Source organism: Macaca thibetana, chromosome 9 (assembly GCF_024542745.1).
Source record: "Macaca thibetana thibetana isolate TM-01 chromosome 9, ASM2454274v1, whole genome shotgun sequence".
In the NCBI taxonomy this organism is placed as follows: Eukaryota; Metazoa; Chordata; class Mammalia; order Primates; family Cercopithecidae; genus Macaca; species Macaca thibetana.
In genome coordinates, this window is record NC_065586.1 from 21,988,941 (window position 1) to 22,015,117 (window position 26,177).

At 41.9% G+C, this 26,177-nt stretch overlaps 1 protein-coding gene across 3 annotated transcripts in view; it reads left to right on the forward strand.

Moving 5' to 3' along the window:
* COMMD3 (COMM domain containing 3) overlaps nt 1-26,177 on the forward strand; it is a 459,390-nt gene that overhangs the window by 274,207 nt on the left and 159,006 nt on the right. The window contains exon 1 of one of the 3 annotated variants that reach the window (XM_050804079.1): nt 1,338-1,341. The exons of the other annotated variants lie outside the window; for them this stretch is intronic. The gene's annotated coding sequence lies outside the window, so the exon portion shown is untranslated. Of the gene's footprint in view, nt 1-1,337; nt 1,342-26,177 lie in introns of those variants that run through there. 3 annotated transcript variants of the gene reach the window in all.

Here is a 26,177-nt window from a genome sequence, read left to right on the forward strand (position 1 = left end):
ATATGCATAGATGCAGTGTAGCCCCAATCCAGACCTATTTCAAGTGGCTCATGTTCTGCATTTTATAGGGGTTGGTTTACACAGAGACAATGCTTAGCAGGCAGCCTTGCTAAAGAATTTGCCTGCCAGGCGTGGTGGCTCATGCTTATAATCCTAGCACTTTGGGAGGCTGAGGCAGGAGGATGGCTGAGCCCAAGAGATCGAGACCAGCTTGGGCAACATAGTGAGACCCTGTTTGTACAAAAAAAGAAAGAAAAAATTAGCCAGGCACGGTGGCTCATGCCTGCAGTCCCAGTTACTCTGGAGGCTGAGGTAGGAGGATGGGTTGATTCTGAAAGGTCAAGGCTGCAGTGAGCCATGATCACACTGCTGCACTCCAGCATGAGCAACAGAGCAAGACCCCATCTCAAAAAAGAAGAGAAGGAGAATTTCTGTCTCTGTCAAATAATGTCAGCATTTATATGTCTGTTTTACAAAACGTGAAGATGGAAAGAAACATCTTTGGTTTTTCAGTTTGGTCTCTCAACGTAGTTTCTCCTTCACACACGCCAGGCATCATTTCAAGCATGTTTCCTCCACATTCACTCTCCCTCGATCCCATGTTCAAGGTTGCCACGATCAGCCGCTGGGGTCAGAGTGGAACTTGTTCAGAGGCTGATTCACAGAGCCTGTGGACCCGTGCTCCCTCACATGCTGGGTCAGCCATCCAACAAGCGGGTTTATTTGTCCATGCTCACAAAAGGGAGGGGCAGAAAAGCTCTTCAAGTTTCACTTGGCGGCATGAGGGCCAGAGCGACTTCCTTGTTAGTCCTGAGTAAATGAGAAGGTACCACATTTCTAACTACCAGTTAGCGCTTTTCTTTATTTTCTAATTTTTATTTATTCATTCATTTATTTTTGAGGCAGGGTCTCGCTCTGTCACCCAGGCCAGAGTGCAGTGGCGCCATGGAGTTTGAACACACTTTGATACAAACTTTTGCCGTATTTTGAGCTGCAGCAGCAATTAATTGTATTCTGCATCTTAAACATGGACCTTAAGGGACACTTAAGGGAACTTTTTAAGGGTCATATTAGGGTTTTGCAGAACTCCTCTGTTTAGGGAATTCTCGATCTTGTGAGAGTCATAGTGGGAATGTTGCTGAAAATTTCCAATCCTCATGTTCTCAGCCTCCTAAGCAGCTGGGGGCAGGAATGTGGCCTAAGCTTACCTGACTGAATCTCCCCATGCATGAATCAAGTGCGAGGGACATAAGGCCAAGGCAGCCTGGCCAGCATGAGGGGACAGCATGGGCCTGGCTGTGTTGGCCGTGGGGCACTGAATGGCACCCAGGGGACATGGGGAGGATGCCCATTGACCCCACAGCCTGGTTCTTTGCAGTATTTAGGTTGGTCCCTGCTGCTTCCTATCATCCCTGGCTCCTGCTCATTCCCCAAAGCCAGAGCTCCAGCATCCCCTGCAATCATTTGAGCTTTCCAGTATCATGTCAATACTTTCCAAAAATTGTCCAGGGTCACAGGCCAGGGAAGTAAAAGAACATTATTTACAGGGCAGGGCTCCAAAGCTGGTATATCCCTGGGAAGTGTCTTGGCATAAACGCTAGTTGGATCTCAAGGCCCTGCCTTCACCCACAAATTCTCTTCTTCACCAGCATTTTGCATCTGCCTAAAAAGGCAGATGATCACCTCAATTCTTTTTGGTAACAGCCTAAATCAAAAACATCATCATTAAAATGAAACAACACAAAACTAAGCACCAATGTTCAGTTACTCCTCCTACCTCCCAAAATGGTGAGCTCAGATTTGTGGGGTGTTTAAGAGATGGGTTCTTGTTTATTTTTATTTTTAAAATAGAGACAGGGTCTTGCTCTATTGTCCCAGGCTGGCTTCTAACTCCTGACCTCAAGCAATCCTCCTACCTCAGCCTCCCAAAGTGTTGGGATTACAGGCATAACCCACCACACCCGGCCAAGAGATAGGTTCTTGACGCTCAAACTGTCATTTCATTTCCCCTGACTCTCTCACCAGTATAGCTTTAGTGGTTTTAAATGTCCTAACTTATAAATAACATAGATAATATATATTTAGGTATTTTGTCACTTTTACTTTTAGGCCAACTCTCTGCAAGCTGTTGCCTCTTTTCTCAATAGCTAATTTTAATTATAATAAAGATTTTTTGAAGCCATGTCCTAAGCACTTTGTATTTCCAAGAGGGTTAAGAAGCTGCAGTGCTCATACACCTAGCAAATGGAGGAGGCAGGGTCTGAGAAAGGTTTAATCAGGGTTCTCCACTTGCCTGTAGACTCATAGACTGGTTCTGCACAAAACATGTCACGTGCCTATTTTTTTAAGTGTGAAGGAGGTCTTTTGTAACCGGGCAGGCACAGATGCTACCAGTGTGAATTATATCCTTTGGTTCTCTGTAGAGATGAACAAGCACTTGCTTTGTCCGATGTTCAAACTCAAGTTTCTCTAAATATGACCTTTATTTTCAGTGGTGTTTTACTCTGCTTTTCAAAATAATAATTGTTTGAATGGGAAATTAATTAAGGTAACAACTTCCTCCCCTAGCAAAGTCTCCAGAAGATCCCTGTGAGCTCCTAGGAGAGCTTATACCCATGTCCAGCTAATGATCTTACTTCCATCATGCTCTTTTTGTCTCCTACTCCAGCCTTCTTCTGCTGGGCAGTGACTATTGGCCAGTGCTGTCCCCTCGGGGGGCCCCGCTGCCCTGGGTGTGGACATCTAATCTGCCTGCTGAAACTGCTGCCGTCAGGTGGGGCCCCTTCAGCACTTACTTGCCTTTCCTTTCAGTTTTCTACATTTTCTACATATGAAACTCTCCATCTGGAATGTTTAAAAATTACAATAATAGAAACTAGAAGGAAAAGTTGATTCATATACTCTTGATTAAATTTAAATGTGCTATTTATGTTTTTAAAATCTTAAGTGTTTGGAATTGTTCTGCCTCTCAGAAATGAAGTATGACCTTTTTTGTTCTTCTTGTTTCTTTTTTCCTCTCTTCTCCTCTCCTGTTCTTTTCTTTTCTTTGAGACAGGGTCTCACTGTCTCTTCCAGGCTGCAGTGCAATGGTGTCATCTCGGCTCACTGCAACCTCTGCCTCCCAGGCTCAGCAATTCTCCTGCCTCAGTCTCCTGAGTAGCTGGGATTACAGGCGTGCACCACCATGCCCAGCTAATTTTTGTAGTTTTAGTAGACACGGGGTTTCACCATATTGGCCAGGCTGGTATTGAACACCTGACCTCAAATGCTGCACCCACCTCGGCCTCCCAAAGTGCTGGGATTATAGGCGTGAGTCACCACGCGCAGCCTTTTTTTTTTTTTTTTTCTTGAGGCAGCTTTTAGCAGTTTACTTTGTTATACTAAAAAACTAAACTTTTTTTTAGTTGACACATAGTAGTGCACATATTTACAGAGTACATAGTGATGATGGGGTACAAACAATGTATACGAGATCATGGTAATTAGCATACCCATCATTGCAAACACTTACCATTTCTTTCTTTCTTTCTTTTTTTTTTTTTTTTCATGAGACAGGGTAACTTTTTCACCCAGGCGAGAATGCAATGGTGTGATCTCAGCTCACTGCAGCCTCAATCTCCTGGGCTCAAGCAGTTCTCTCACCTCAGCCTCCTGAGTAGCTAGGACGACAGGTGTACACCACCATGCCTGGATAATTTTTTTATAGAGACAGGGTTTCACCATGTTGCCCAGGCTGGTCTCAAACTCCTGAGCTCAAGTGATCCTCCCACCTTGGGCTCCTGAAGTGCCAGGATTACACGTGTGAGCCACCCACTGAGAGGCGAAGTCAGCTGGACTTCCTGGGTCGAGTGGGGGCTTGGAGAACTTTTCTGTCTTACAAGGGGATTGTAAAATGCACTAATCAGTGCTCTGTAGCTAGCAAGAGGTTTGTAAAATGCACCAATCAGCACTCTGTAAAATGGACCAATCAGCGTTCTGTAAAATGGACCAATCAGCAGGGTTCTAAAAGTAACCAATCACAGGGAGGATTGAGAAAAGGGCATTCTGATAGGACAGTAATAGGACATAGGAGAGGACAAATAAAAGAATAAAAGTTCACCACCCCAGCCAGCAGCAGCAACCTTCTTGGGTCCCCTTCCATGCTGTGGAAGCTTTGTTCTTTCACTCTTCATAATAAATCTTGCTGCTGCTCACTCTTTGGGTCTGTGCCACCTTTAAGAGCTATAACACTCACTACGAATGTCCACGGCTTCATTCTTGAAGTCAGCAAGACCACAAACCCACCAGAAGGAACCAACTCTGGACACATCTTGGGGGCTTGTCTGGGATATCGCCATGTGGTGAGTACCATAGGACCCCTTTCACTTGCTATTCTGTCCTATTTTTCCTTATAATTTGGGGGCTAACCACCAGGCACCTGCCGGCCAGTTAAGAGCCACTAGTGCAGCTGCCGGACTAAAGACATGGGTGTCAGGCTTTCTGGGAAAGGGCTAACAACCCCCGACTCTTCGGAGTTGTGAGCGTTGGTTTGCCTAGAACCAGGTTCCACTTTTCCTATACTTCTGGGCTGAGCCGAGGGTCAACAGAGAGGAAAGCCTTTCAGCACCAGGGTCCTGACAAAAAGTTGGTTGACCCTGCAGCCATGAGCGGAACTCTCAAAGTCATGTTGCCCAAGCGAGACTTGCCCATCTATCCTATCTATCCTGACCCTTGCCTCCCGGGTCCTAACACCTGCCAGACAAACTTCCTCCTGCCTCTCTTCTCCGAGGCTAGTCCCGCTTCTAAAAACCACTCCCTGTCTCTGGTGCTTTTCTAGTTTCTCCTATAAGAATGATTTCCAGTAAAAATTTCAGGACTCTGTTCCTTTCTTTTGGCACCCAGGCTTACCTATCAGAAAGACATAATTTTTGCCCAAAGCCCCATCGGAGGGGGGACTACCTGGAATACCATCTATCCTTTTAGGATCCCTCCTCAGACAAGCAGGCCTAACAAAGGCTATTCCCGAAGCTAAAATATGGGGAGCCTCAGAAATTATATCCTTTCTATTCATATGATGAGAAGTGAGGAAAAAAGACGTCACTCTTCCAACCCTAGAGATCCCTTCCTTCCCTCAGGGTATGGCCCTCCGCTCCATTTTGAGGCATAACATCTTTATAGGACAAGGGTAAGGTGCCAATACCAACAGGAGAAAACATTTAGGACTCTAACAGGTGTTTGAGAATGTGTTGGTAAGGGCTACTAAATCCATTTTTCTCAGTCCTCTTTGTGGTCTAAGAGGAAAGGGAAGAGTGCAGGTTTTCGAGAATGCGTTGGTAAGGGCCACTAAATCCGACCCTCCTTGGTCCTCTTTGCAGTCTAGGAGGAAAACTAGTGTTTCTGCTGCTGTGTCAGTGAGCACAACTATTCCGATCAGCAGGGTCCAGGGACTGTTGCGGGTTCTTGGGTCGGGGGGAGACAAACAAACCAAAACTGCAGGCAGTTTTTTCTTTCAGATGGGAAACACTGAGGCATCAACAGGCTCACCCTTGAAATGCATCCTAAGCCACTGGGACCAATTTGACCCAGAAACCCTGAAAAAGAGGTGGCTCATTTTTTTCTGCACTTTGGACTAGCTCCAATATTCTCTCTCTGATGGGGAAAAATGGCCACCTGAGGGAAGTCTACAATACAATACTATCCTGCATCTTGACCTTTTCTGTAAGAGGGAAGGTAAATGGAGTGAAATACCTTATGTCCAAGCTTTCTTTTCATTGAAGGAGAATCCACAACTATGCAAAGCCTGCAATTTACATTCCACAAGAGGACCTCTCAGCTTACCCCCATATCCTAGCCTCCCTACAACTCCTCTTCCTATTAATGATGAGCCTCCTCTAATCTCCCTCACTCAGAAGGAAACAAGCAAAGAAATCTCCAAGGGACCACAAAAACCCCTGGGCTATCAGTTATGTCCCCTTCAAGCTGTAGGGGGAGGGGAATTTGGCCAACCCAGGTACATGTCCCCTTCTCCCTCTCTGATTTAACACAGATCAAGGTAGACATGCGTCGGGGGTGGCTTCCCCAGGGGAAGTTTTCAGATGATCCTCATAGGTACACAGACGTCCTACAGAGTCTAGGGCAAACCTTCAACCTCACTTGGAGAGATGGCATGCTATTGTTAGATCAAACCCTGGCCTTTAATGAAAAGAATGCGGCTTTGGCTGCAGCCCAAGAATTTGGAGATACCTGGTATCTTAGTCAAGTAAATGATAGAATGATAGCCAAAGAAAAGGACAAATTCCCTACCGGTAAGCAAGCTGTCCCCAGTATGGATTCCCACTGGGACCTCAACTCAGATCATGGGGACTGGAGTCATAAACATCTGCTAACCTGTGTTCTAGAAGGACTAAGGAGAATTAGGAAAAATCCCATGAGTTATTAAATGATGTCCACCATAACTCAGGGAAAGGAAGAAAATCCTACCACCTTCCTCAAGCGGTTACGGGAGGCCTTAAGAAAATATACTCCTGTCACCCGACTCACTCGAGGGTCAATTAATCCTAAAAGATAAGTTTATTACCCAATCAGCTGCAGATATCAGGAGAAAGTTCCAAAAGCAAGCCCTGGGCCCTGAACAAAATCTGGAGGCATTATTAAACTTGGCAACCTCGGTGTTCTATAATAGGGACCAAGAGGAACAGGCCAAAAAGGAAAAGCGAGATCAGAGAAAGGCTTAAGGCTGCATCCTTAGTCATGGCCTTCAGACAAACAAACCTTGGTGGTTCGTAGAGGACAGAAAATGGAGCCGGTCAATAACCCAGTGGGGCTGGTTATCAGTGTGGTTTGCAAGGACACCTTTAAAAAGATTGTCCAATAAGAAACAAGCCACCCCCTCACCCATGTCCACTATGCCGAGGCAATCACTGGAAGGCACACTGCCCCAGAGGACAAACGTTCTCTGGGTCAGAAGCCCCCAACCAGATGATCCAACAACAGGACTGAGGGTGCCCAGGGAAAGCACCAGCTCATGTCATTACCCTTACTGAGCCCCGAGTACGTTTAACCATTGAGGGCCAGGAAACTGACTTCCTCCTGGACACTGGTGTGGCCTTCTCAGTGTTAATCTCCTGTCCTGGATGACTGTCCTCAAGGTCCGTTACCATCCGAGAAATCCTGGGGCAGCCTGTAACCAGGTATTTCTCCCACCTCCTCAGTTGTAATTGGGAGACTTTGCTTTTTTCACATGCCTTTCTTGTTATGCCTGAAAGTCCCACACCCTGATTAGGGAGGGACATATTTGCCAAAGCTGGAGCTATTAGCTACATGAATATGGAGAACAAGTTACCCATCTGTTGTCCCCTACTTGAGGAGGGAATCAACCCTGAAGTCTGGGCATTGGAGGGACAATATGGAAGGGCAAAAATGCCCACCCAGTCCAAAATCAGGCTAAGAGACCCACCACTTTTCCTTATCAAAGGCAATATCCCTTAAGGCCTGAAGCTCATAAAGGATTACAGGACATTGTTAGACATTTAAAAGCTCAAGGCTTAGTAAGAAAATGCAGCGGTCCCTGCAACACCCCAATTCTAGGAGTACAAATACCGAATGGTCAATGGAGACTAGTGCAAGATCTTAGACTCATCAATGAGGCAGTAATTCCTCTATATCCAGCTGTACCTAACCCCTATACCCTGCTCTCTCAAACACCAGGGGAAGCAGAATGGTTCACTCTTCTAGACCTCAAGGATGCCTTCTTCTGCATTCCCCTGCACTCTGACTCCCAGTTCCTCTTTGCCTTTGAGGATCCCACAGACCACACGTTCCAACTGATGTGGACGGTCTTGCCCCAAGGGTTTAAAATAACCATCGTCGTTTGGTGGCCCAAGATCTAGGCCACTTCTTAAGTCCATTCACTCTGATCCTTCAATATGTGGATGATTTACTTTTAGCTACCAGTTCAGAAGCCTCATGCCAGCAGGCTACTCTAGATCTCTTGAACTTCCTAGCTAACTAAGGGTACAAGGCGTCTAAATCGAAGGCCCAGCTCTGCCTACAACAAGTCAAATATCTAGGCATAATCTTAGCCAGAGGGAATGAGGGCCCTCAGCAAGAAACGAATACAGCCTATGTTGGCTTATCCTCACCCTAAGACATTAACACACTTGCAGGGATTCCTTGGAATCACTGGCTTTTGGCAACTGTGGATTCCTGGATACAGCGAGATGGCCGGGACCCTCTATACTCCTTGATTAGAGAGTCAAGGAGACCCAGAGGGCAAATACTCATCTAGTAGAATGGGAACCAGAGGCAGTAACAGCCTTCAAAACCTTAAAGCAGGCCCTAGTACAAGCTCCAGCCTTAAGCCTTCCCACAGGATAAAACTTCTCTTTATATGTCACAGAGAGAGTGGGAATAGCTTTGAAGTCCTTACTCAGACTCATGGGACAACCCCACAGCCAGTGGCACACCTAAGTAAGGAAATCAATGTAGTAGCAAAAGGCTGGCCTCACTGTTTATAGGTAGTTGCAGCAGTGGCCATCTTAGTGTCAGAAGCCATCAAAATAATACAAGGAAGGATCTCACTGTCTGAACTACTCATGATGTAAATGGCATACTAGGTGCCAAAGGAAGTTTATGGCTATCAGACAACCCACCTGCTCAGATATCAGGTGCTACTCCTTGAGGGACTGGTGCTTCAAATACGCACATGTGCCACCCTCAACCCTACCACTTTTCTCCCAGAGCATAGAGAACCAATTGAACATGACTGCCAACAAATTGTTGCCCAGACTTAAGCCACCAAGAGGATATCTTAGAAGCCCCCTTAGCTAATCCTGTCCTTAACCTATATACTGATGGAAGTTCATTTGTGGAGAATGGCATATGAAGGGCAGGTTATGCCATAGTTAGTGATGTAACAGTACTTGAAAGTAAGCCTCTTCCCCCAGGGACCAGTGCCCAGTTAGCAGAACTAGTGGCACTTACCCGAGCCTTAGAACTGGGAAAGGGAAAAAGAATAAATGTGTATACAGATAGCAAGTATGTTTATCTAATCCTACATTCCCATGCTGCAATATGGAAAGAAAGGGAGTTCCTAGCCTCTGGGAGAACCCCCATGAAATACCACAAGGAAATCATGAAGTTATTTCACGCAATGCAAAAATGCAAAGAGGTGGCAGTCTTACACTGCTGAAGCCATCAAAGAGAGAGAGGAAGAGACAGAGCAACAAAGAGGAGAGAGAGAAAGAGAGGAAGAGACAGAGACAAAGAGGGAGTCAAAGAGAAAGAGAGAGATAGAAGTAGTAAAGAAAAAAACAGTGTACCCTATTCCTTTAAAAGCCAGGGTAAATTTAAAACCTATAATTGATAACTGAAGGTCTTCTAGGTAACCCTATAACACTCCAATACTACCTTGTTGTCAGTGTAAACAAGGGCGTAGCCTGAAAGCACTGAGGCCCACTGATAACCCAGATAGTGTTTCTATCAAAAATCCTTAAGCCAGTAACCCACAGATGGCCCAAATGCATTCAATCTGTAGCAACAACTGCTTTGCTAACAGAAGAAAGTAGGAAAATAACTTTTAGAGGTAACATCATTGTAAGCACACCTCACCAGGTTAAAACTATCCTAAGTCCAGGGAAAAAAAAAAAAAAAAGGTAGCTTCTAACTCAAAAATCTTAAAGTATGGGGCTATTCTGTTAGAAAAAGATGATTTAACCCAGCAGGTTTCCTAACAGGGGATGTAAATCTTAATTAATTACCATAGAAAGGTCTGACCAGATCTAGGAGGAACTCCCTTCAGGACAGGACAATAGATGGTTCCTCCCAGGTGATTAAAGGAAAAAGACACAATGGGTGTTCAGTAAGTGATAAGGAAACTCTTGTAGAAGCAGAGTTAGGAAAATTGCCTAATAGTTGGTCTGCTCAAATGTGCAGCTGTTTGCACTTAGCCAAACCTTAAAGTACTTACAGAATTAGGAAGGAGCCATCCATACCAAGTCTAAGTTAATACGGACTGCACGAGGTCATATTAATAGCAAAGAATAATTGAAACCCAAACTTACAAGGTTTTCAACAAAAGTAAAGTTTGCTAAAAGTTAACTGTGTAACATGTATTATCCTAACTTCCAATCATGTGGAAATCAGACCCTATTAGTGCTCCTCAAAGCCCAAGTCTGTCAGCGTGGGGCCATACAACTAATACCCCTACTTATAGGGTTAGGAATGGCTACTGCTGCAGGAACCGGAATAGAGGTTTGTCCACTTCACTATCCTACTACCACACACTCTCAAAGGATTTCTCAAACAGTTTGTGAGAAATAACAAAATCTATCCTTACTCTACAATCCCAAATAGACTCTTTGGCAACAGTGACTCTCCAAAACCGTCGAGGCCTAGACCTCCTCTCTGGTGAGAAAGGAAGACTTTGCACCTTCTTAGGGAAAGATTGTTGCTCTTACACTAACCAGTCAGGGATAGTACGAGATGCCACCTGGCATTTACAGGAAAAGGGTTCTGAAATCAGACAATGCCTTTCAAACTCTTATACCAACCTCTGCAGTAAGGCGACATGGCTTCTCCCCTTTCTAGGTCCCGTGACAGCCATCTTGCTGCTACTCGCCTTTGGGCCCTGTGTTTTTAATCTCCTTGTCAAATTTGTTTCCTCCAGGATCTATACCATCAAGCTACAGATGGTCTTACAAATGGAACCCCAAATGAGCTCAACTCATAACTTCTACCGAGGACCCCTGGACCAACCCACTGGCCCTTTGGCCTACAGAGTTCCCCTCTGGAGGACACTACAACTGCAGGGCCCCTTCTTCACCCCTATCCAGCAGGAAGTAACTAGAGCAGTTGCCGCCCAATTCCCAATAGCAGTTGGGGTGTCCTGTTTAGACGGGGGATTGAGAGGTGAAGCCAGCTGGACTGGGTCAAGTGGGGACCTGGAGAACTTTTCTGTCCTATAAGGGGATTGTAAAATGCACCAATCAGTGCTCTGTAGCTAGCAAGAGGTTTGTAAAATGCACCAATCAACACTCTGTAAAAATGCACCAATCAGAGCTTTGTGGCTAGCAAGAAGTTTGTAAAATGGACCAATCAGCACTCTGTATAATGGACCAATCAGTGCTCTGTAAAATGGACCAATCAGCAGGATTCTAAAAGTAACCAATCATGGGGAGGATTGAGAAAGGGGCATTCTGATAGGACAGAGACAGAACATGGGAGGTGACAAATAAGGGAATAAAAGCTGACCATCCCAGCCAGCAGTGGCAACCTTCCATGCTTGGAAGCTTTGTTCTTTTGCTCTTTATGATAAATCTTGCTGCTGCTCACTCTTTGGGTCCATGCCACCTTTAAGCGCTGTAACACTCACCGCGAAGGTCTGCAGCTTCATTCTTGGAGTCAGCAAGACCATGAACCCACTGGAAGGAACCAACTCCGGACCCATCACCAGCTATCATTTATTTGTATTGGGAACATTCAATATCCTCCTTCTAGCTATTTGAAACTGTATAACATATTGTTAAGCATAGAACACTAGAATTTATTCCTATCTAGCTGTAATTTTGTATCCTTTAACAAAAAGAATATTTTTTTTTAAAGGATCTCTCTTGTGTAAAAGGATCTCTTCCTATCTCCTCCCTCTCCCTAAACTTCCCAGCTTCTAGTGCCTTTTACTTCTGTGAAATCCACTTTTTTAACTTCTGCATATGAGTGAGAACGTGTGGTGTTTAACTTCCTGTTACTGGCTTATATCATGTAACATAATGTCCTCCAGTTCCATCTGTGTTGCCACAGATGACAGGATTTCATTCCTTGTTAGGGCTGAATAGTATTTCATTGTATATAGGTACCGTATTTTCTTTCTCCATTCATTGGTTGATGGACGCTTGGGTTCATTCCTTATCTTGGCTATTGTGAATAGTTCTGTGATAAACATGGGGGTGCAGATGTCTCTTAGAAGCGCGACCCTTTCTGTTCCAGCAAATGAATTCAATCAATTTTGGAAAGTTTCTCTTTTCTCTCTGGATGTCACTGGGTTTTTAAAAATCAACATACTTGTACAGAATCTACTTTGAAGTTTGTAAATGAGCACCAACCAGCTCACCAAGGCAAGCAGAGTGGACAGGTTATTACAGATTTTGTGTTTTCCTATTAGATGGACCGAGTTCTTTATATAGTAAGCTATTCATTCTTTGCCATCTGGTGGCAACTATTTTTCCCTGATATGTTCAATTTTAGTACTTTAAAACTTTTTTCTTTTTTTCTTTTTTAGCACTTATGCCAATTTAAATGAATTATTTGTATGAGTCATGGTTCAATGTTTGTATAATACATAAACTTCTTACCATCTCTATGTCCACCATGAACACCTAGTGACTGCCACATCTTACCTGGCCTCTATCAGCAGCCAGCTCCCCGGGACTCCCTGCCTCCCCTCCCATCCCTCCTAGTTCCTTCTCCTCACAGCAGCCAGAAGGAACCTGTTAACTACAAAATTGTGTTCGTGACACTGTCTTCTTCAGAGACCTGTAAAGGGCCGGGCATTGGGGCTCACACCTGTAATCCCAGCACTTTGGGAAGCTGAGGCAGGCGGATCATGAGGTCAGGAGATCGAGACCATCCTGGCTAACATGATGAAACCCCGTCTCTACTAAAAATACAAAAAATTAGCGGGCCATGGTGGCGGCCACCTGTAGTCCCAGCTACTCGGGAGGCTGAGGCAGGAGAATGGTGTGAACTTAGGAGGCAGAGCTTGCAGTGAGCTGACATTGCACCACTGCACTCCAGCCTGGGTGACAGAGCGAGACTCCATCTCAAAAACAAAACAAAACAAAACAAACAAACAAAAGCTGTAAAGACTTCCCTCCTGTCATCTTCCCCCAACCAAGCCTTGCGAGTCCTTCTGGATCGGGTCCCTGGCTCTAAGTGTACAGGAAGCAAATTGGTTTCTATATTTTGATCTTGTATCCAGGAAGGTTGGTGAGCACATATCTTACTTCTAATAGTTTTTCTGTAGATTCCCTCTGAATGCCTGTCATGGGCATATCATCTGACAATAATGCCAGTTTTGTTTCTTCTTTTCAAATCTTTATATCTTTTATTTCTATTTTTACCTTACTGGGTAGAACTTCTCTAATAATATTGAATAGAAGCAATGATAGCTGGCTTTCTTGTCTTGTTCCTAACTTAAAGAGCATGCTTTAAACTTTTCACCATTAAATATGTTTGCTGCAGGTTTTTGTTAGACGTACTTTATAAGAAGGAATTTTCCTTTTACTGTATTTTGCGGAGAGATTTTTACAATTATCAATGCATATTGAAGGATAATGAAATCAGCCTTGCCCTGTCAGATATTAATATATTAAAAAGTTATAATAAAGATTGTGGCAGTAGTACCAGGATAGATAGAACAATGACAGATTAATACACAGTCTAAAACTAGATGCAAACATACACAAGAACTTAGATGATTTATTCTGGCTCCCTTTGTTTTATATTGTTATGTTTTCCTCTTGATTGTCTTTCTTTATTTTCTAGACTAGATCTCTTTCTAAAAATCACCCAGGTTGGAGTGTAGTGGTACAATCATGGCTCACTGCAGCCTCGACCTCTCAACCTCCTGAGCTCAAGGGATCCTCCTGCCTCAGCCTCCAGAGTAGCTGAAACTACAGATGCATACCACCATGCCTAGCTAATATTTTTATTTTCTGTAAAGACATGCTCTCATTATGGTGCCCAAGACTAGTCTATGATGCCCAGGCTGGCCTCCCATCTTGGCCTCTCAAAGTGGTAGGATTACAGGTGTGGGCCACTGCACCCAACGTTACTCTCTGTTTCTATAAGTTCAACTTTTAAAAATCCCACATATAAGTGAAACCATATAGTATTTATATTTTTGTGTCTGATCTACTTTGTTTAGCATAGTGTCTTCCAGTTTCATTTATATTGTTGCAAATGGCAGGATTTCCTTTTTTAAAAAAAGGTGGAATAGTGCATTGCATGTGCACACGCACACACATACACCACATTTTCTTTATCCATTCATCTATTCATGGACACTTAGGTTGATCTCATATCTTGGCTACTGGGAATATGGAGTGATTTCATTTCCTTTGAATATATGCCAAGAAGTGGGAATGCTGGATCATATGGTAGTTCTATTATTAATTTTTTGAAGAGCCTCCATACTGTTTTCCACAGTGACTGTACCAATTTACATTCCCACCAATGGTGCACAAAGGTTCCCTTTTCTGTACATCCTCAACAACACTTGTTATCTTTTGGCTTTCTTATAACAGCCATTCTAACAGGTGTGCAATGATCTCTCACTGTGCTTTTGATTAGCATTTCCCTGATGATTAGTGATGTTGAGCACCTTTTTATAAATCTGCTGGCCACTTATATAATTCTTCTTTGGAAAAATATCTATTCAGGTCCTTTGCTTATTTTAAAATGCAAACCTTTTAAATAAAAGATTATTTGGTTTTGTCCTATTGAGTTGTGTGTGTTCCTTATGTATTTTGGATATTAACCCCCTCTTATCAAATACATACTTTGCAAATATTTTCTCCCACTCCATAAGTTGTCTCTTTACTGTGCTGTTTCTTTGCCGTGCAGAAAGTTTTCAGCTTGATGGAATCCAATTTGTCTATTTTTGCCTATACTTTTGAGCTTATATGCAAAAAACTCTTTGCTTACACCACTGTCAAGAAACTTTTCCCCTAAGTTTTCTTCTATTAGTTTTACAGTGTCAGGCTTTACATTTAAGTCTTTAATATATTTTGAGTTGATTTTTTAATATGGTATGAGATAAGGGTATAATTTTATTCTTCTGCATGTGGATATTCAGATTGTTTTCCCAACACCATTTATTGAAGAGACTATCCTTTTTCCATTGTGTTTTCTTGGTGCCTCTCTTGAAAACTACTTGACAATATATGTATGGGTTTCTTTCTGGGCTCTGTATTCTGTTCCATTGGTCTATGTGTCTGTTTTTATGCCAGCACCATACTGCTTTGATTATGGGACATCTTTCCGTTTATTTTTACCTCATTCAATTTCTTTCGTCAGAGTCTTACAGTTTCAGTATGCAGATCTTTCACCTCCTTGGTTAAATACATGTCTGGCTATGTGGCTCATATCTGTAATCCAAGCACTTTGGGAGCACTTTGGGAGGCCAAGGTGGGAGGATTGCTTGAGATCAAGAGTTCAAGATCAGCCTGGGCAACAGAGTGAGACCCTGTCTCTACAAAAAAAATTTTTTTAATTAGCTGGGTGTGGTGGCATACACCTGTAGTCTCAGCTACTTGGGAGGTTGAAGTGGGAGGATCACTTGAGTCCAGGAGTTTGAGGCTGCAGTGCCACTTTACTACAGCCTAAGTGACAAAGCAAGACACTGTCTCTAAATAAATAAATATATAAATAAATAAGTAAATATATAAATATATAAGTAGATTTACTCCTATGTAATTTTTTGGTGCTACTATAAATGAGATTGTTTCTTAATTTCTTTTTTAGATAGTTAAATGAGATTGTATATGAGATTTTGGTGCTATTGTAAATGAGATTGTTTCTTAATTACTTTTTTAGACAGTTAAGTGTTAGTGTGTAGAAATGCAACTGGTTTTTGTATGTTGATTTTATATACTGCAACTTTATCAAATTTGTTTATTATTTCTAGGAGTTTTTTGGTAGAGTCTTTAGGGTTTGCTATACATAAGATCACATCATCTGCATAGTGAGTGCTGGGCTACCCTAGCTATACCTGGGCCCTGCCAAGAGGCCCACCTCTTCCTTGTCCCCCCAGAATACAAAAGGAATCAGTACAGCTGAGTGGCTGGGAGAGGCTGCAATCAGGTAAGAGAAGAAGGACTTACAGCAATGAGGGCTTGAAACTTGACAAAGGGCCTTAAATTATACTAACCACTTCTGGGACTCCATCAGGGGTCCTCTTGAGATGACTCTCTGGAGGCTCCCTCCTTCCAAACTGGCCCACAAGTGCCCCCAATGCTCTGAGTGAATCACCTTTCTCTCTTGACCGTGGTCAGTTCTCCATGTGTGCCCCCAAGACAGCAGATGTGAGCCTTTGCAGACAGCTAGACTCTGCGGGATTGGGAGAAGAAACACAAAACTGAAAAGAAAATTATAGATCAACATCCATGGTGAACATAGGGACAAAAATTCTCAACAAAATAACAGAAAACTAAATTCAACAGCACATTAAAATGGTTGTGTACACCATGATCAAGTGGGATTTATCCCTGGGATGCAAGGATGGTTCAATATATGTAAACCAATAAATGTGATACACAGCATTAACAGAATAAAGGATAAAAACCAAATGGTCACCTCAGCAGATGAAGCAAAAGCATTTGACAAAATTCAACATCCTTTCATGATAAAAATTCTCACCAAATTAGGTATAGAAAGAATGTGCCTCAACTCAATAAAGGCCATATATGACAAGCTCACATCTTATTCAACAGTGAGAACCTGAAGCTTTTTCTCTAAGATCAGAAACAAGACAAAGATGCCCATTCTCACCACTTCTAGTCATCATAATACTGAAAGTCCCAGCCAGAGCCACAAAAAGAAATTAGGCCACAAAAAGAAATAAAAGGCATCCAGATCAGAAAGGAAGATGTAACCCATTCACTGTTACAGGGTTATTCAATTGCCACTCATTTACAGAACTTTATTCACTGGGAATGTATTCCTGAAATTCAATATGCACAAAAGTTACAGGCTTACACATGAAGAAGGCCAATTGAAATGATGATGATGATAAAGATTAGCAATGATAATGGCAATATTTATTAAGCAAATAAGTTAATTAAGAAAATATAATAAGCAAATTAAGAAAATATAATAAAGTCCCTAGCTAACTCATAGGCATTGGAATCAGTAACCCCTCAAGCAAAAAGTTGCTGTGTCTATTTTCAGCGCTTCAGTAGGGGTAAGCATTCCTTGCATATATCAGATCTTGTCTTGGTACCTACAGTCTTGACTGAGCCACCTGAGGGTTCAACTCCTAGAACTTGAATCTGTCTAGTAAGTCTGGTTGTACGATGCAACAGTTGAAGAGAGACACTTGTCAATAACAACACCACCAACAACAAAGAATTTAAAACCACCAGAAAGAGTTTTCAGTAATAGTTGTGGAAAATTAAAGATACTTGTGATGTAGGAAACAGAAGGTTTTAAAAATCTACTGTTGTATCCAAAATAGTTTAGTTACCATATATCCTTACTAACAAGAAGTTAAAGTAAAACAAGAGAAAGTGTTGAATATAATGCAGACTTCTGCTAAATATTCAACCAGCCTATACGATACATCTCTTTTTTTCCCACATATTTTTTTAAAGAGGAGAGCTCAGGGTCAGGTAGACCAGAGGGTAAATTTAGCTCAAGAGTCTTGGGCAGGCACAAGCTTCAAGCATGCTGGGCTCTCAGCAGCAGACTGGTTTGCAATGGGCAGAGATGTTACAGGGAAACTATCCCAGGTCAAGGTTCAGTATGTGTAACAACCCCAGGATTTATCTGGGCTTGTACTGGCATCAAAGATGGTCCAGCTCAGCTGGTAGAGGATGACAACAGAACCATGGCCATGCTAGTCCATAAATGGTGCTGGGAAAATCAGTTCACCATTTGCAGAATGAAACTGGACCCATATCTCTCACCATATAGAAAAAGTAACTCAAGATGGATTAAAGACTTAAGTGTAAGACATGAAACTATAAAAATCTTGGAAGAAAACCTAGGAAATGCTCAGAATTCTGGACACTGGCCTGGACAAAGGATTCATGACCAAGTCCTCAAAAACAAACACGACAAAAACAAAAATTGGCAATTGGGAACTAATAACACTGAAGAGCTTCTGCACAGCAAAAGAAAATATCAACAGAGTAAACAGACAACCTACAGAATGGGAGTAAATATTTGCAGACTATTCATCTGACAAAGGATTACTCTGCATAATCTATAAGGAAATTAAATCAACAAGAAAAAACCAACCCCATTATAAAGTGGGCAAAGGACATGAACAAACATTTTTCAAAAGAAACATACATGCAGCCAACAAGCATATGAAAAATTGTTCAACCTTACTAATCATCAGTGAAATGCAAATCAAAACCACAATGAAATACCATTGCACAGCAGTCAAAATAGCTATTATTAAAAGATCAAAAAATAACAGATGTTGGTAAGGTTGCAGAGAAAAAGGAAGGCTTTATAGACTGTTGGTGGCAATGTAAATTAGTTCAGCCATTGTAGAAAACAGTTTGGAGATTTCTCAAAGAACTAAAAATAGAACTACCATTGATACCCAGCAATCCAATTACTGGGTATACAGCCAAAAATAAATAATTCTGCCAAAAAGACACCTGCATTCATATGTTTGTTGCAGCACCTTTCACAATAGCAAAGACATGGCATCAATCTAGATGCCCATTAATGATAGACTGGATAAAGAAAATGTAGTACATACATGCCATGGAATACTACATAGCCATAAAAAAGAATGAAATAATGTTCTTTGCAGTAACGTGGATGGAGTTGGAGGCCATTATCCTAAGCAAATTAATGCAGGAAAGAAAACCAAATACTGCATGTTCTCACTTATAAGTGAAAGCTAAACATTGTGTACACACAGACATAAAGATGGGAACAATAAGTACTGGGGGCGCCAAAAAAGGGACAGAGGGAGGGAGGAGAGAAAGGGTTGAAAAACTACCTATTGGGTACTATGTTCACTATTTGGGTGACAGGTTCAATAGAAACTCAAACCTCAGCATCACACAATATATCCATGTAACAAACCTATACATGTACTCCCTGAACTTAAAATAAATAAATAAATACATTTTTTAAAAGATTCATGGCAGTGTCATGGTTGCTAGTGGTATATATGTGGTTAAGAAGAAAAACCTTAGCCATCTCCTGTGGGACATAATCTTTGAGGAAGAGTGTCTGGCAAGGGGTAGGCCGAGTATCAGAGCCTTGAACAACTGACTTGAAGTTCAGGAAAGGCACAAGTTCTTGTACAAATAAGAAGGCCAAGAGGAAAGCCTAGTGAACACAGCAAGATTAGGAGGAGGCATGTGCATGCTCAGAGTGCCCAAATACTGTGTAGGTTTTCTTGTAGAAGATTCATCCTCTATCTTGGCAGCAGATGGATAAATAGACTCAATATGGCAGCCTCACTGGGATTGACTGGTGAATTCAGTGGTGTTTCTTCAGCCTGTAGATAAAGGTCCTCATTGACTTGAGTGGGACTAAACCATTCTGGCTATAACAGATTTTACCTCTTTCAGGGTTGAAAAAGTGTTGGAGTAGGATAGGAATTCTATTGTAATGAATGAAGAACATGCAGTTGAGGTACTACTATCTGTAGAAAGTCTTAGGGAAAAATTTGGTTGCATGACTGCAGCCCACAAGGTGGTTTATCCAGCTTACTAGACTTAAATGGAGCACTATGCGGTCTACGCCAGGGCCATGCTGTTTGATATGATCCTCAGTGACCTGGAAAACGACACCCTGACTTCCCTGCTAATGATCTGAGACCTGGGCATTCTTTTGCTTTCTTGCAGCCAGCTTTCTATAAAGCAGGGATTTCATTTGTCTCTTGTTAACAATACCAATATGTTATAAATGTAAAGAAGACATTCTCATAAAAATGTGTTGTATGTAAGCATTTATGCATAAAAACAAAATCTATGTCATGGAGGAAAGTGAAAGATTTGTTAAGGTCTGTTCATTAGCACTTCACAACTACAGACCAGGTGCAGTGACTCACACCTGTAATCCCAGCACCTTGGGAGGCTGAGACGGATGGATCACCTGAGGTCAGGAGTTCGAGACCAGCCTGGCCAACATGGTGAAACCCCGTCTCTGCTAAATACACAAAAATTAGCGGGGCATGGTGGCACACACCTGTAGTCCCAGTTACTTAGGAGGCTGAGGCAGGAGAATCGCTTGAACTTGGGAGTCAGAGGTTGCAGTGAGCCGAGATTGCGCTACTATACTCCAGCCTGGGCGACAGAGCAAGACTTCATCTCAAAAAAAAGAAAAAGAAAAAAGAAAAACTTCACAACTGCAGTCATTCATTGCTTAACGATAGGGACACATTCTGAAAAATATGTCTTCAGGAGATTTTGTCATTGTGCAAACACTCAGAATGTGCTTAAAATGAACCTAGATGGTCTAGCCTACTACACACCTAGGCTACATAGTATAGCCTATTGCTCTTAGGCTACAAACTTGCACAGCAAGTTCCTATACTCAGTATTGTAGGCAGCTGTAACACAGTGGTATTTGTGTACCTAAACATATATCTAAACATAGGAAAGGTACAGTAAAAATATGGTATTATAATCTTGTGGGACCAGCATCATACATGCAGTCCATCATTGACAAAAACATTGTTGTGTGGCACACAGCTATTCATAAAAATAATCTCTGTAACTCCATCCTGTTTCCCCAGCATCAGAATCATATCTCCCATTTGGTGACTTCAGGTGCAGCCAAACAAAACTCATGACCTTTCCCCATAAATACAGTGCCCTTTCCCATCTCACATCACCTCATCCTCCTCTTCACTCAAGCTGGACCATTCCTCTCTTTGTCAACCTACATGAATGGTCATTTCATTCCAAAATTTTCAGTAAAACTCAGTTTTCTTATAAAGCTGATCCTACCTATCTTCTCCCATATACCACCACACTTCGTGTATTTTAGTCCATTGAAATACAAACTGCAAGTGTGGAGAATGGAGAGATGGCTTATTAGAGAAGGTAGAATTTGAATTGACTTAAGATGAGTAACATTGTAATATGTGTATCTGGGGGAAAGGGCATTCCTGTTATCATCACCACCATCATCATCATTGTCATCACCATCATCATCATCACATATTCATCATAGCTAGTTTTTATTCTATGCTTACTACAAGCCAAACACTGTTTTTAAACATTCCATATGCCTTATTTCACTTAATTTTCATAGCAACATTATCAGATAAACATTATCATTAGCCCCATTTTTTTTTTTTTTTGAGACAGAGTCTCACTCTGTTGCCCAGACTGGAATGCAGCAGCATAATCTTGACTCACTGCAGTTCAACCTCCTGATCTCAAGCAATACTCCCATCTCAGCCTCCCGAGTAGCTGGGACTACAGGTGTACACCACTATGCTGGCTAATTTTTAAAATTTTTGTAGGAGACAAGCTGTCACTAGTTGCCCAGGCTGGTCTTGAATTCCTGAGCTCAAGGGATCCTCCCGCCTTGGCCTCCTAAACTGCTAGGGTTACAGGCGTGAGCCATTCTGCCCAGTCAAAGGACCATTTTTTGGATGAATACACTGAGGCACTGATAGATTAAGAGACTTATCTAAGATTGCTCAACCAGTAAGCAGTGGAACAAAGTCTGTCATACAGAGGCTGTGCTTGCAACCACTAAGTGGCACTGCATGAAGAGTTGATTAAGCAAACCATAGCAGAAAGGGGAGATGGGCAGGGTTTGAAGAGAAGTCATAGGTTAATATGACTAGATGCTAATAGGTTAATATGACTAGATGTTAATATGACCAGATGCTAATAAGGGTGATTCTATCTCTGGAGAGATAGAATCAGGCTAAGTTACAGAAGGCTTTGAATTCTTTCACCAAATTTGCTTTTATAGGAGTTACTGTGTGGAGTGTAGAGAGCTGCAAAGGATTTTTTTCCTCAGACAAATGTTATAAAATCTGGCTTTAAGTAGGTAAGTTTGGGAGCAGTGAATAGAATCTACAGATAATGGAAATTCACCAGAAATCGGCAGTTTTCTTCTTTCTTTTATACTGTATTTAGCTAGTGAAGAACTTGGCATCCAGTTTAATTTGACTCCAATGCAGACATTTGAAATGATGTTTTCTGGCACCCCCAACAAACAAGAAGAAATAAGAATTCAGGTTATTTTGCATTGTTTTGTTTTTTGTGACAGGGTCTCACTCTGTCGCCCAAGATGGAGTGCAGTGGCACCATCATGGCTCACTGCAGCCTCTACCTTTTGGCTCAGGTGATCCTCCCACCTCAGCCTCCCGAGTAGTTGGGACTAGTTTGGGACTACAGCGGTGCACTACCACACCCAGCTAATTTTTGTATTTTTTTAATAGAGATGGGGTCTTGCTGTGTTGCCAAGGCTGCTTTTGAACTCCTGGTCTCAAGCAATCCTCCCACCTCAGCCTCCCAAAGTTTTGGGATTACAAGCGAAAGCTACCGTGCCCAGCCAAGAATTAAGTTCTTTGTGGACCAGTAAGTATATAAAAATAGTGACTCTTGCTAATTTATGAAATTATTATTGTCCACATCTCCTTTTTCCATGATATACATACACTGGCTCCTCTAATTACTGGATATGTTTATCAGATGCATCTTTATTAAGTAAAGTTAAAAAAAAAAAAACAGAATGTTTTGTTTGCATAAATCTTTCCCCTTCATTGCAGGCAGGCTGCAATTAGCAGCCAAGGCAATATTGAAAGGGGCTTAGAAAGAACAATCAAAGATGTGTGAATTATGTGTATGAACTAAGCCTAATTAAATCTCTTTGCTGAGAGGAATGGAAGAACTAACAGTTACTCACACTTTTCAGCTGCTCACAGCCAGCTTCCACAAGTGGAATCCTCTGAAGCAAAACTGCAAAAGGCAGAAATTCCGCTCTGGACAAACTTGCTGAAGTTCAACTCTGCATAGTTTCCAACCCTTGTTTGTGGTATAGCTATCTCAGTAAAACTTGATTGTTTGTGGTTAACTAACCTAACACATTAAATTACTGAGTTGTTTAATAAGATACAATTTGGTTAATATTTTGGTAGCAAATCAAAGAGTATATCCTATATATGTGTTATATTGATTTCTCCTCTTTTCCTTTAAAATAAAATGTATTTGTCCACAGAACCTCCAACTATTCCAAATATGAGTTCTTTTTCAGAATTCTAAATTCTCTGTTTGCTTGATTCAGGAAGTCTCTGTGTTTTTTACCTCAGGGGAACATTTTTCAGCGAATGCAATTGAGTGTTCATACCAAGAGCTTATGCTTAGAATCTGGCATTTCTCCGGGAATCACTGACCTTGTGCTACTGCCTTAAGAGCAGACCAAGTATTGTTTTCTAGGCCCAAATTACTTCATTTTCCACTATGGCTTAGAAGCATGAGCCTCAATCCAGCTCTTGCCTATGCTTCTTGAGGAGGATTTTGGTTTTTCTTTGTAGATGGCTCTGTCCAGGCTAAGATGGGACAGCTCTCATCTAAGGGACCTACTGCTCTAGCCTATCCACTTTTATAACAGAAAGGCAGACAGGACATTCAGAAATGTTATTAGTACTATAAATATGTCTTGAATCAGCTGTCGTTTCTGTAAAGCTTTTGCCAGAGTGTAGAGTCTTGAATTACCTATCCAGATACTACTTTTGCCAATGCTTCTTGCCTACTTCCCAGATTTCCTTCCTAGTGGAACAATCCCAATAACATAACATTCTGGCTTCTCTCTGCTCTAGGGAGCTAAACTGACTGGGGAATTTGGAAGGAGAAACTAGGTATACATAGGAAGACTCCCCTGCTTTCACTTGGTAGAAGTGAGACTGTTCTCTGCTTCTCCTGGACCCTTTGTGGGAGGACTTCTGTGGTCCTGGGCTGCCTGGCACCATGTGGATTTGTCACTCCGTTTCTGAGGTTCAGTAGTGGGGAGTTCACTTGCCCACACTTAAAGGTCACATTTTCCAAAATCAGCCTTTTGAAAATGAAAGTGGTATTTATGTCTTTCATCTGCTGACTGATACGTTTCTTCTGTTTTTGTTTTTTAGAGATGAAGTCTTGCTCTGTTACCCAGGTTGGAGTGCAGTGGTGTGATCACAGCTCACTGCCTTGATCTTCTGGGCTCAAGCAGTCCTTCCACCTCAGCCTTTTAACTAGCTGGGACGACAGGTGTGTGACAACATCTCGTTAATTTATTTTTTGTAGAGATAGCAACTCATTATATTGTGCAGTCTGGTCTTGAACTCCTGGATTCAAGAGATCCTCTTGCCTTGGCCTCCCAAAGTGGTGGCATTACAGGAATGAGCCACTGTGTCTGGCCTGTTTTATTTTTCAATCAATTCAGAATGTGATTGGTAAAGAGGAGTGTCATTTATTGGGCCCCATATAACACCCAACAACTACTAAAGTGGTACTGAGAAAAGCCATATTTAATAAAGACAGATTCCCAAGACATTCACGCATTCCTTAAAGTTGTAAAAATTCTAGCCTAGTGTCACATTATATTGACAATATATATCTAGAGCAAGTTAATGTCAGCCCTCTCAGAATTGCCTTCACTGAGTCAAACATTAACGTCGACTTTTTACTGGAAGTCACTGTGAAAAAGAGCTAAATAATTAACATATGTTTCTGCTGACTGTTAATGACAACATTGTCTGTTATATGTCTGTTACTCAATGCTCCTCTTATTTATTCCATGTGGCAAATATACTTTAGAATTTAGAAGCAGGAGAATATTGTTTTTACCCAAGAATTTGTATGCTTACTCAGAAAGACAAAGATAACTATGTAACCTATCCTACTTCCTTCTTTTGACTTTGCTATCAGGAAATTCCAGGCCCCGTATATTGCTCAGGCACAGTAACCATCACAGCTCAAATAAACAGCATGCTTGTTTCCTTCTTTTCACAGCTTTAATTTTTAATTTCCACTTAAATAATATGCACACAATCAGTTTTGTAGGCTACCCCCAAATTCTTTAAAATATGAATCAGGCACAGTTGAAATAAAACAAGAGAAAAATAAAAGTGAAGGACTTCTGGTTTCTATCCAGCAAGCAAGGAGCTTAGGAGTCATTACTTCTGAACTCACAACAACAACAAAAAGCTGAACAAATTGAATATCAACAATTCTTCTTTCATCTGTGAGAGAATTGAGGTCACAGAGCAATAGATGCACTCATACTACTTCCTGGAGCAGAAACCCAGGGGAAGAGCTTTGGGACTGTAATTGATGAATTGCTGGAGGCTCAGTTTGGATAAGTCTGAGGGTTAAAAAGAGTCTTAGGAGGCCCTGCACACTGTTGTGAGTTTTGCCCTCAAGAGCCCTTCCAGGTTGTCACAGTGAAGATTAGAGAAGAATCCCCACGTGCTTCTGGCAGAGGGAGGAAAAATATACCATTTTGAAATATATCCAGGTAATTCTGTTCTTCTTCTAACAAGGTCTTTTCTCAAGACAAACTAGTTTACCAGAGCCTAACTAACGGGTTTTACCAGAGCCTAGCCGATGTGGAGGATGGGAAATACCCAATTCTAGCCCATTCTAGCCTTCTTGTCTCCCCTAACCAGGAAACAAATAAAATGAAATTGAGAAGCACCTGTAAACATCACAGCCAAGGGGCACAGGCTCACTAGAAGACTGAGCTCTGATCAGAGCACTATGGAACACTTCCATTCCCTCTAGGATCTTACCACTTCATCAATAGGGCTCTTGTATAATAACAGGGGAATATAAGTGAAATAAATACATTTCTCAAGCCTTATTTAAGAAGAAGTCGGGGCCGGTGGTTCACACCTGTAATCTCGGCACTTTGGGAGGCCAAGGTGGGCGATTCATGAGGTCAAGAAATTCAGACCATCCTGGCCAACATGGTGAAACCCCATCTCTACTAAAAATACAAAAATTAGCTGGGTGTGGGGGTGCATGCCTGAAGTCCCAGCTACTCAGGAGGCTAAGGCAGGAGAATTGCTTGAACCCAGGAGGCGGAGGTTGCAGTGAGCTGAGATTGTGCCACTGTACTCCAGCCTGGTGACAGAGTGAGACTCCACTCAAAAAAAAAAAAGAGAAGTCTCTAGGGAAACTCAAAGACAACAGCAAAGACTAAAACAAGAAAACCAGAGAAAATTCTAGCCTTTGACACCCCAGCTACAGCAAATGGTAGACATAGTCTAACCCCTAACCAGATCAACATAAAAATTCACACTAATGGCCTATTTACCTCATTTCCTTTTGCCCAGTACATCATGTCCAGCTTTCAAGAAAAAATAGTTTGAAGAGACAGAACAGGCTTTGAACCAACCTCAGATATGGCAGAGATACTGAAATTTTCAGAGCAGAAATTTTAAAAATGATGATTAATATGCTAAAGACTATAATGGAAAAAGTGGACAACATGGAAAAACAGGT